Here is a 12,970-nt window from a genome sequence, read left to right on the forward strand (position 1 = left end):
TGATTAACCTTGCGGCACAACAAATAGGCCTTATTTGGCGACGAACACAGCAGTTATACCTCCTGTCGATTTGCCATCTTTTTTAACCTATGTGTAATCCTATGAATGTATGGGACAACCACGGAAGATATTGTCTTCTTTCGCTGCGTGGGAGGGTCGTTGCGTTCACGCGTGGTCTTGATGGTGCGGCAAATTCTTTGGCACACGGAGGTAACTACGCGTCGTAGGTAGTCCGCATACTCGAGTAATGACATTTGTAACTCGAAGCTTCGGGAGATTTGAAGCTCACATGATTTGTTCTGGCTAGAAAACGGGGCTGTGAAAGCTACTGCCTGCTTAATAGTTTGGGATGCTGCGACGACAAGGGGAGAAACCCTCTACCTGAACGGGCTTGGTATCTCCATCAAACATGTCCTGCTCTGAAATCCAAAAACCAAACCAAGACACTTGATGGTCTTCCTGACTGGAAGTTGACGCGTGAATATGAGCCCCATACAATGACTGCTGAAAACTCTTCAGGATGTTGTTGAGGCACCCGCCGATTTGATCGTCAACTTCTGTAGTGCATAAAATGAGGAAATCGTCTACATACCTAAGTATCGCCGCGATTCTCGAATCTTTCATGCTTCTTTGAATGGCACTCCCGCACGTTCCGAGAAAAACTTCACACGGATGTGGGGCCACTTGGAATCCTATGCACACGCCCCTTCTCTGCCCGTATGGCGACCTTGGTAGGCCACCACTGTGGCTGATCGGTAATGGCACAAAAGTTCTAATAATGTATCCACTTGCATCTTTGTCGCATTCTGGAATGATGTGAGTCATTGTTCTTTGTTGTAAGGCTGAAGAACTTGTAGGAGACGTGCATGCGGGAGGGTGTAGAACATGTCTTGAACGTCCATAGAAACCCAGACACGACGAGGTTCCCTTTTTCTTGAAGAAACAATATCACATTTTCAGAACTGTGAGTCCGGAAGAGGGCTTCCGTCAAAAGTATGTTGATCGTTTTAGAGAGAAATTCGGACACGCAAGCTTGCCTTGTGTTTCTCTCTGCAATAATTGCCCACAATGAACTTCCCTCAATAATGAACTGGTCATTATTACCTGCCTTGATCTTGGAGCACAATTCACCTTGATGGCTACTTTCTAATAATGTGAGAATGGCTCTTTTTGTTGCTCTTGTTTTATTAACTTCCCGAGTCCTGTTGTTTTTACACCTTAACCAGGGAAGAGAGGATGTTCTTGCGAGGTGGAAGCACTGCCTACAAGTAGACAAACAACCAGGATACCCCAGTTTAAAAATGAGAAAAAAGGTAAAAGTGAAGCAAGCTATGTTTTGAAAGATTTTAGCCTGTCGATGAAGATGAAAAGTTTCATTAAACACAGTTGGCAGTCCAGCGGTTGAATGCGTCTCTCTCGTTCTCCTCACATTTGTATAGTTAGTTTGTTTAGCTGTTTTCACCCAAATATGTTTTACCAACGGGCTCAACTCTTTCCCGTGGTCGCTGGACAATCTTCTGACTCCGAACGCACGAATAGGCGCTATAAAGCATTGTCCCTCACCCACACACCGAGCTTCTTTATGAAATAGATTCCACGCATGGGACGGGACGCCGACATTTGGTTACTGCTCGCCGCGGTCACCCGGTACAAAATGGCCAAGCAGCTTTCCCGATGTGTATATCCAGAACGGTCACTAGATTTCTCAAACGGTCCCGTTTAAACTATTGTGATGGGTCATGTGTTTTCCGGAAAAAATATTGCGCAAGACCGCACAGGCCTCTAACAAATCTATGACGGTCTTCTCACTCCCCTCTGGAATTCTTGATGAGTACGCCAGGCTCCTTACAACAATGTGATGGAAATTTCAGATTACTCAGAAATTGATGAAGGGTACGTCAAGATATTTCGGAGGCTCTGGTGCTCCCCAGGAACGGTTTTTCAAAAGGGCACGAACAGCAAACAAACACGTATGGCAGTGTTTATTTCAAAAGAAGAAATGCGTCTCGAAGCGTACGTTCCCGAGTGATCGACGGTTTTCTTGAAACTCTTCGAACCCGGAATTAGTTTTCCACGCCGCTCGCCTCCTTCGGCTCTAATCTGGACAATTTGCGAAGAAGTCGTCGGGAAATCCGGTTACCGTGATTGGCGGGAGCCAAGGTGAAGTGCGGTGCCGGCCAATCACAGCCCGCCGAGTCCCTCATCAACTGTTTCGCCAAGTGTCCTGCTTATAGCCCCTGCATGGGCGGGAGTGGCGGGGCGCGGCGCCACAAATGATGCGCTGCCAAAAACCTGAACACCACGGTCGTGCTTTCATTATATTGTCTAAATGACCCTCTTGACAGTCCAGTAACGTTGGTCACCACAACCGTCTGATGTTCGAAGTAAACAAATGTGCGTAAGAAGCTTACCTCGAACAGGGTTGAGTCATGTCCGAAAAAAATTTTGTCGTCGTCTCTTTAGCGAACGCCGCGTCTTTCGTATAATACACGAGCAGTTTAACGTGAACGTAATGCATACGCGCATTTTGTAAGGCGATGAGAAATAGCCGAGTGATAGTTGTCTGACTTTTTGCAAAGTGCGCGCGTTCTGCTGTCTCTCAGTACCGAAGCGTTGGTTTGTCTCATTTCTAATGCTATTTTACCGACTGACGCTTGTTCCCGTATTAATTCCGACACACGCTGATTTACCGGTTATTCGTTAAAGAAGTGAACCGTATTTTCGGACACTGGAAATAAACTATGCATCGCAGATAGCTGAAGCTCCCTGGGTATATGATGTTAACGGTTCTGGTGGAACGCAAAAGTTTGGGAGCATGGCGCTAGCCGGTTGGAGACTTCAAAGGGAAAGGCGAAATTTCACCATGAGCCGACGTCCGTCTGAGCATAATATCGTCAAAACAAGAAGTGATAGTTGCAGAAGCAAATATCTGCAGAACTCTCTTCATTGCTAAAGCTCGCTCCGGCCATCCATTGGACATATGTGGCTCCTTTTCATCTATCATCATTATAAATTAATATTTTTCTGGTCAGTCACCATGCATACGTAAATCCTCTCCCCCGACTTTCGAGCTGTTGCCACTTTTTACGGGCATCGTCTCGCACAACTAACATCCTCAGCACCAAAATTTGCGCTTATTTCGTCTTCTCTGACAATATCTGTTTAGCATCGGGTGTATAGGGCATCCAAAGCTAACAAAGACGGCACGATGCCAATGTGTTCCGACGGGTGCAAACATGTTGGGCTTCCCTTTGTTTGCAGCTCGCAAGAGTCTTCTAGACAGTGCTCGCTAGTGAAAAGGATCCTTTCTTCGGGCAAAGTCAGAAGCGTCCATTTCTCGAGGAAAGGTCTCTTACGTAGTACCTTCCGCAAAATCGTGCATGCAAGGCAGTTTAGCGCAGGACCAGTAGCGCTTTAGCGACATTTCCGCACTTGCGCCACTATGAATCCGCTCACCCTCAAAAAAATGCAAATACACTAAGGCGGCTGTCCCGCATCTTTCGCGAGTGGATAGGTTGTAATTGATGACCATGAGGTTTACACAACGCGGTTGAGTCACTTCTTAAATTTTTATGTTTCGTTTTCTGGTGAAAACAATTTTTTGTGTTTTAATAATTTTATGTGATTTGTTAAAATCATGATTCGGGCCTGTCTAGATGTTCCTATGGAAGTGTGAGCTATAAAACAATAAAATGAAATGACAAGAAATACTGGAAAAAGCGAAATTTCGTCCACTATTTTATACGTAAATAAACGTGTTGGCGTCTCCAGGGGTGACACCATTTCTAATTATCCTTGCACTTCAAACTAATTAAGCGTCGGATACCCCATTTACAGTCCTCTGAGGTTTCTTTCAAGATCGTCCTAGCAGCTTAACTCCTGTTTTGCCTTAAATACTGCACATACACACACACACGCACACGCAGGCACACACGCACTCAGCCACGCACGCACGAAAAATATTCCGCAACGTGAATACGTGAGAAAACAACACGATGCAGGAGGTTCACTGAATTCCAGTTTGTTGTGCCACACCCGTTACAAGGGAGTAAAAAAAATAAAAACTGCACAAAAATTTGCCGCACACGAACGCCTAGATCTAGGCCACTCTGTCCGACCAGCAGAAGAGGGCTCCACCCACATCTATTTATAGACAGCGAGATGGCAGCAACGAAAGCCAGAGCAGCCTCTCTGTCTCATTGGGCAAGCGAACTCCTCACCGAGACCGTACCGCGGCAGTATTACGCTTCTTCCCCGCTATCGTGAGGCCAGCGGCCATTAGTAAGGCATCAAAGAATCATGGCCCCCGGGGTGATTTGGCCCCGTTGGAGAACGGGCCGTGCACAACAGCTGCGTGTTCACGTAGGAGCCCCCGAGGCCTAGCCGCGCCATCTCCGCGAACACGTACAATCGGGAAGCGGACACCTTGAACGAAAACGAACACGAGCGCGAGCCCAACCCTCCGCGAGAGGGAAGGAATTGGACGCCGGGGACGAGACATTAGTCGTCTGTATTCGGGCGCCTTGCCCGCGTGTTTGGACCTGGATCTCTTAGCTTTATTGCGTGCGGCGTGGATGACATCCATCTTGTTTTATCGCTCCCGAACGTCCTTTGCCGACTTAGGGAGACCGAGCGCGATCTTGTGAGAAGTTGAGACTTGGACGGCAACAAAGGCATACTTTCTCGAGCACGATTATGTATTCTGGGTGTCATTTGTCTTCTTTACGAAGAATGTGTATATAGCTGATTGCATTAAAAAAGATGTCCCTAAAACGTGTAACTGAGAGTGTACGCGAAATCGTAAAGCGGAACTGTATCGTGACTCTGTAACACGCGAAATGTAGAGGGCTTACGCCCCTGAGAAATTTATTGGGAAAAGTTTTTTTCCGCTAAAAGTAGCCGGAAATAGATTTTGTGTACCATTATGCACAAGTTTTTTTTTTGCTTTTTTTATCTCAAACGTGTTTGCTAAATTAAGTGGGAAAAGCATTCCCTCAAATTTAACGGGACACAAGCCTGCTACAATTAGCGGCATATAGCTTCAATTGCCGGTACACGCAAGCTCAGAAATCAACACCGATCACAGTTGAAGACACGCTGTACACTATATTTCGCTTGAGTTTTTGGAGACATTTAATGTTTTGTTGTTGTTGTTTTTTATTTATTTATTTTTTTTTTTGAGCTACTGAGGCTTGCCCGAACCCGTTTGGGGAAGCGCATATAAGCGTTTAGGTCTTGGTTCTCGTTGTGGGGGCACACTCCCCCTTGTAGTGCGGTAACAAAAGAGTGCGAGGAGGCGAGGAGGCGACGGAGACTGAAAGAAGCGAGACACGCTAATTGCGTTGGATCGATCAGCGCGAGGTGGCCGACCGCGAAATTGTCACTCTGTTCCGACACCGAACTGTACCCCGCTTCAACTCACGACGGACTGTGACGGACGCTACCGTCCATCCCAGCCAATCTTCTTTGATGAATCTTTTATCGAAAAAACCATCTCAAATAGTCCTCGCCATCACACCCTCACCGCACTTTCTCTCATCTTGGCCATCCTTGTAAAATGTACGAAATGTATTCGTCTACACTCTCTCATCAAATGTGTACGTACATTACCATTGCCGATGAAAAACTGACAGGCAATACCTGACCCCATTCTTTCTCTAAATGACACTAATGTATTTGTATCAACTACTACCCTGTTTCCGTATAACTCCTTATACTAGAACACAGTGCTTTAGTATTGTTTTTATATTGTATTCATTGTTTTTTTTTATAATATATTATTATATCGAGGAAAATAAATGATGATGATGATGAATTCAGTGTACATAATGGACTAAAACAGCGCAAATGTCTTCCTTTTTGTATATTTGCGCTGTATCATTCATTATGTACAACGATTACCGACTAGCCAAGCTACCAACCTTATTATGAATTCAGTGCCATATGAGTGTCACGTGAATTTTATGGGAAAAAGAGAGGGGGGCGGGGACTCGTGGGTCGAGTAGTCAGGTGATGAAATGGCGGTGCTTCGTTGGCTGGGGGGGCTCTTACTGTCCGCTGCGGTCGATCCGTCCATAGTTAGGCGAAACCGAGTAGAGACGAGTGGCAGAAGCGCGCTCCCCGTTCGATCGGCGTATATATGTTGTTGTTTTTTTTTTTGCTTTAATGTAGTTTGGAGGAAACTTGAGGGTTTCTGGAGACGACGTGCAGTACCCTACCGAGGCGAAATTCTGGTGCACTGTTCGGAGCGCCGCGAGTGTTCGAGACGTCTTTCCATGTTTTCAAAAGCAACAGCTCTGAACGTCCTTTGAAATTACCGTAGACATTTCCTGCATACATGTGAACCACCTCGAGTTTTTTTTTTTTCCTCAAGTTCTCGGTGTGCACCGTGTTCAAAATTTGTGCTTGAATCACGCTATGCATATTGTGTCTCTCAGCTCCCAGCGAGTTCCAAAACTCGACGCATAACCACAGTACTTCGGCGTATTGAAGGACTCGCCTAAATATCGTGAATTGGTTTTGGTATTAACACACACTACAGCGCAACACTGCAGAAGTACATTCACACCGTACACTCACTCCTTACACACGAAAAACGAAGGAATTATTCAAACGAGCCGCGCTGTCTGAGAACTCGTTTTTATATACTTTTTCTTCTACGTCTGGAACTACCGAATTTCCCGAATTACGTACCAATCTCCTAGACGCCTAGAAATGTTCTTTTTCTTTTTCTGTCAGGTTCAAAGGTGGTATACTGATGCAGTTTTCATAATTCCTGACGATGTGTTCGGCTTCAATAATTTCTCTACTTAATTGATTACTGTGCCTACCTTAAATTGTACAAGTTCGCCAGTCAACCTCGCACCAACAGTCACGGCCAACGTTGTCACGGCAGTGTATGCCCAGGTGGCCAGAGTTAGCTTTGGTGCTATTGTTTTCTGCGTAATTTTAGGTAGGCAGAGTAATCAATTAACTAGAGAAATTATTGAAGCCGAACACACCGTCAGGAATTATGAAAACTGCATATTTGAACCTGACAGAAAAAGAAAAAGAATTTTCATGGCGTTTAGGAGATTGGTGAGCGCGATTCGGGAAATTCGGTTGTTCCAGAGGTAGAAGAAGACATACTATATAAAAACGAGTTGGCAGTCTTCATGGTTCGTTTGAATTTTTCCTTTCTTTTTCGTGTGTAAGGAGGGAGTGTGCGATGTGTGTGTACTTTTGCAGTAGTGCGCTGCTGTGCGTGTTAATATGAGAATCCTACTCGCCCAAGCTGCTACGTTAACAAGATGGTTTTGGTAAACAGTTTCAACAACTGTGGAATACCGAGTTCAGGGATTTATGCTGCAGAGATTCAACTGACGTCATCTCCAAGATTCACGGTTTTATAAAATGTAAACATGTTTTCATAAAAATAGGAATAGAGGCTCGGTTCATTAAATATAAAAATTAGCCGAATTACAATGTATACCACGAAACATGCAACACGCAGCACACAGACATTGTGGAGATATTTTAAACAAGAATTGATCACAAAAACAGTTGTATTAGACGGATCATATTATTTTCTTCCACTCGCTATGTACAAATTAAAATTATTTCTTCACTTTAAGAGCCTGTTTAATGGGTCTGCCATTTTTATGAGCTAGTTAACGCAGGAGCAATGTGACGAAAACGAACACATTTTATACGATTATTTTTAGAACCCGAGTCTCAGGAACGAAAGGAGTGGGTCACACACACACCCTCCGTTTGCAGCTCGAAGAAGCAGCCGTGGGATTCTGAAGCCAAGTATTGGCAAACAATGTTCACTCTAGCTGCCCGCTAGGGCCGACATTACACACATCACTAGGTCATGTGGTCCGGTTATTGCTCGAGTTTAGCTATCCGCTTTATCGACTGGAGCCGAGCCAAAGCCAGAGTTTCCACCGAGGCATTGACTGTAACCTGAACAAAACCGAGTGCTCGCGCAGTGCTACGCCTAATCATTTATCCTGAGTTTTTTTTTTTTCATCGTCGCCCTGGGTTATTTTAACGTAACTGAATTCAGTGACTTTGTTCCAAGTCCCAGTGCTCATACATCAAACAAACGACAGGGTGCAAGCTACAGACACGACGCAGAATCATCTGCGGACGTCCCTCAACTACGTTTCAGGCAGGCTTGCTTCATACATACTGTATGTATGTGTGTTTCGAGAATGTATGCTCCTAACATGTCTGAAAACAGTTTTGTGTATGACTACTGTGAGAGGACCGTTATACAGGAAAGAAACGCGCCTTGGAGATTCTGCAGCCTGACTTCTGTATTAGGAAGGAACAGTGTTAACGCGGCCATTAGAAGACACTGAACTTCCAATAAAAACATGGTTTTTTTTCGTTAATTGAAACAGAGACGCCCGTTACGAGATCAACGATAGCAGGAAAAGAAATGTAGCGCAACGTTTACATCGCCAGGCTATTGGGGCTGTTATGAAGCATCCTTCTCTTCCGGAGTGGACTGCTCGAAATAGAAACATATTTCCTTTTCGCTTCTGATATAAATAATATGGTCCACAAAATTATTTTGACACTCTCTTTTTTTACGGAAAGGGGGGGGGGGGGAGGGGGGGGGAAGGGCGAAAACAAATTAGTTCTTTTTTTTTTTTTTTGTCACGTGGCTGTTGATAAACTTTTGAAACTCCTTTTCTTTTAGTGTTTTTTGTAGCACTTCCAATATTTCTTCTGATAAAAAAAAAAGAATGTATCGCTACCTAAACATTGCGTTAGAAAGTTTTTTTTTTTATTTTTCGGAGAAAGTTTACTTTGTGGCCTGCGTGTCCTATGCAGGCAACTGAAAATTCCATTTGGAAAGAAGTTGATTTTCCTTCAGTGGGCCTATGGGCCAAGAAAATGGTCGAGGGCAAGGCTGGCCCGATAGCATCGGGACCGCGTCCTATTTAAAGTGACTCGGAGCTGAGCGGTGATCGCCTCCGAAGCGGGCACCGCGTGTTGACCGCGGGAACTGCCCCCGTGCTAGAATCGATGGCCTTTCATAAGGAGGGGGACTTTCTCCACGCCGACTCTTTAATCTTGGCCTTCTGCTTGGACAGCTCTGCCTACTGTCGATATTCCCCGCTCCGTTCGGCTCGTATTTCTCCCGCTTTAGCTCTCGGACGATTTGCGGCGCACACTTTGAGGATCTATATTTCCTCCCTCTCTGCCTTTGTCATTTTTAATTTGTCCTTTTTCGTCTGAGTGCATTTTGTAGCCTATAGAAAAGAGGGTTCCGGGAACTCGCCGATATTCATGTGGCTCTGCTGAGCATAATGTCCGCGCTTAGGACAAGATATCGGCAATTAGTACGTAAAGTACTAATTGCCGATAACTTGTAAGAAGCAGCCCTTCCATACTTATGTGACAAGCGGGTATAGCATAGCCGTGAGCTGGCGGTCACTATGCTGAGGCGTTGAACAAGAGAGATTCAGCAGGTATTGTCTGAGGCGTGGCTCTTGCCTGCATGACGGTAGCATATTGGTCATAATAAAACTGTCTGCAGGCGTTTTGAAGCTAAAAAATGTATGAAACAACCGTACTGCGCAGATGCCCTTGGCGCGTCCTGAGATGATTCTGTTATCATGTCTGCATCAAAAACAGCGCCGCCCTTTTTATGATATATGAATAGTGTGACCGCGGCTTTTGAGACACTTAGCTGACATTTTCAAGCTCGAAATTTAAGCGAGCCAATGCAGGATCGCGTCGGAAAGAAGTTGCATATGTCCAGAGGAGGTTTATCATTTTCCGGTTATGTTGTGCGGCAACAGTATAAAGTAATTACAAAAAAAAAATCGAACCGTTTTTTTTTCCCATGGTTTTCACCCACAAAAGCTAAAATGCACAGCGCACAACCCACTGTCTTCGCCCATGTGTAACGGAAGTGGTTTGGAGCAAATGTAAGAGCTTCAGAACGAACTGTTATCTGATCAAAACTCTGGATCAAGAGCGATTTTCGGACATTTTTCCTGAGATCAAAGAGCCGGTTCGCGGTAGCCGACGTATTCATCTCTGTTCATACACTGGACTTGTTAGCCGTCATTTGCGCGTTGAAACTCGTGTGTCGCTGATACATTAGGGACGGCTAAAAGTTGCAGGAAATTTAAAACAAAAGAAAATGCCTCAATTGGGAAAACTCGCGCTATAGTCTTTCGCGTTTATTCGTAACCAGGGACTAGAGCCGTTCATTCTTCCACTTCAGATCAGGTTTGGATTCAGTAGTTTTGCATCTTGTTCCGTTTGGGCTCCGCTTCACTGACGAATTCGAATGAACGATTCTGTTACCGGTTCCACCAAGTACGAACCGGTTCAAGCCGGCTCATACTTGGTGTAAAAGTCAACAACTCCAAGTCGTTAAAGAAAAAAAGTATATTGAACACGACGTCACCTGCATTAGAAAAAAAAATAAAAAAAAGGTCACCACAAGCTGTGCTGCAAAAAGGAGGACAGCAAAAGAATTATATGCTTAATTTCGTGTTATGATCATGACACTTTGTCACAAACACCACTCTACGCCAATTAAGAAGTCATACCGGCGCTCAGAAACACAACAAAAAAGCAGTTCTAAAATGTGAAAACCATGGCGCTGTGACGGTAGCACGCACAGAACTTGCAAGCCATCTACCTCGCGCGCCCTCATCTCCTAGCTTGAACAACTGGCTCAAAGAGGCGAAAGAGATTGAAGGGCGACCTAAAGGTCATTAAAAGAGAACACAAGATAAAAAGAAACGGGCGACATGTTGCTTCTGAAAAACACAGAAAATAAATTATTCAAGCGGCGTCCCGGTGCAACATACCGTGACCACGGTGCGCAAGCTTGAATCTATGTTTCAAAGGTCCCGCTGGTGCGGTACGCGGAACACAGGATCGGTTCTCTAAAAATCACCAATACTTAAAGGATGATTTAGGCTTCGTTTATGTTCCGTTTCGGTCAAAAATAACGGTTTCGCTCCGGTTTTCGGTGCGGATTTGGGTTCGGTTCTTCACCCTGGTTTTAACTATGGGACCACTTAATTTTTATAATGCAATTAAATGCAAAGGTGCAAGCGAGCTGGACAAGAAATGATGAAAATAATCCCTGGAGAAGGGGAACAAGGAGGACAAAGGACAAACATAACAAACAAACGGTTGATAAAACCCGTTTGCTCTACTGACGTCTAACCCTTGGTTAGATCAGTTGGTAGAGCGCTCCACCTGTAATGGAGAGGTCCCGGGTTCGATACCCGGACCAGGCGGATTTTTTCGGTCGCTCACCAGTCACCTAACTGTGTTTGGAGATTTATGTTTGTCTTTTGTCCTCCTTGTTCCCCTTCTCCAGGGATTATTTTCATCATGACCACTTAATTCCTGCTTATTCAGATAAAAAAAAAAATCAGGTTTCCTGTAAATTAGGAGTTACCGTTACGTTTTCAGATATTCGGAAGTCTTTGTATATGGTTCCAATATATACGGTAACGCTCCCCGATGCTCCGGCGGTGCATTTGAGCATTCATCGTATATGGATCGGGTATCGTTAGGGGAGTTATTGGCATCATCAACTAAAACCCCAAAAGCGCTCTGTGATGGACGTCCTTCTAATAATTTTCGTAGTTTTAGCGCATTCAATTATCTACAGTGTACCACCAACTCGCCCAACTTCATGCCTTTCCCCCTCACACCACTGGTGCTCCATTCTCTCTTTCGGTGTCTGTATGACCAGACTTCTAAGCGGACGTTCTTTCTTAGTCCACCTCGTCCACCTTCAAAATGACGCCTGCAAGCATCTGCTAGGATTCGATTCCATAGACACTGGTGGATGTGAACCTGTCGATGCTGTCTCTTTAAACAGTGAATGAGCTGCAAAGCCTTTTATAAACTCACGACATTCTTACAACACGCTGATCGAGTAGACCGCCTCTAAGGCATGGTACCATACGCCCCGAGCCATTAAACCGTCAACTCTAGTAGGTTGCCCGAGCAACCTCCACGCCCTACCTCTCCTTCCTCTCCTTTCTCTTTTGTACTTCCTTCTTTTGGTCTCTTATCTCCAACCCTCGCCTACCCCGGAACTGGCTTGCCCCCCAAAGACAGTGTGGCCAACATGAACATGCACCGGGATTTCTCTCTTCCCTCGAAACACTAATAAAAAAAAAAGAAAAGCCTTTTATAACGCTCGGCGAAACCGTTACGCGAACATGCAGGTCGATCTTGTTACATAGAGGCTGTCTGCCCAATTCGATTGGTTTCTTAATTTTGAAGATGGTTTCGTCATCTAGCGGAAAAGACGTGGCTCTTAAGGCCGGTTCAGACACTTGCGTTTGAGTGCGTTTGACTGCGTTGCGTCGAGAACCGAAAGCGAGTCACCGGCACATCTGTGCTTCGTATGAAGCGTGGAATCCAATTGAAGGAATCATCTTGGCACGCGATATAAGCAGCAGGGATCTCCTGGTTTTCCACTGCCGCAACGCAGTCAAACGCAGTCAAACGCAACTGCCTGAACCAGGCTTTAGAATCAGGGGGCTCGCGCCTGTCGAAATCTGGAACAAAAGCTCCCGAGGCCTGGCGCCGAGTACGAGAAACGGAGGAAAGCTGGTGAAATCGACGCCGTCGGATTTTCAAATAGTCGCTGTCAGGATAAGAACGCAGAGGGACCTTCCTGTTCTTCCGTCTCCAGCGCGTTCTTTTTACCTTCGATTGCACGTATGCTCCTCGTGAGCTCTAGCTGATAATGAACGTGCAGCCGAAGCGTGATATAGGTTAACCAGAGCATACCGGTGGCCGGTGCTCTCACATACTGCTCTGCTTTCAAATGCCTTTTGGAAGAACACACATCAAAATCCGCGTGCTCTTTCTCCAATCCCGGCTTCTCCTCGATTCTTTCTTGCGGTGACATAGAAGGCGAAGAATTTTTTTTTCCAGAAATTTCAAGACGTTTCAAGTTGCGTGTGTGTAACCGTTGTTA

Source organism: Ixodes scapularis, unplaced genomic scaffold (genome assembly GCF_016920785.2).
Source record: "Ixodes scapularis isolate PalLabHiFi unplaced genomic scaffold, ASM1692078v2 PGA_scaffold39__5_contigs__length_11793443, whole genome shotgun sequence".
NCBI classification, from domain to species: Eukaryota; Metazoa; Arthropoda; class Arachnida; order Ixodida; family Ixodidae; genus Ixodes; species Ixodes scapularis.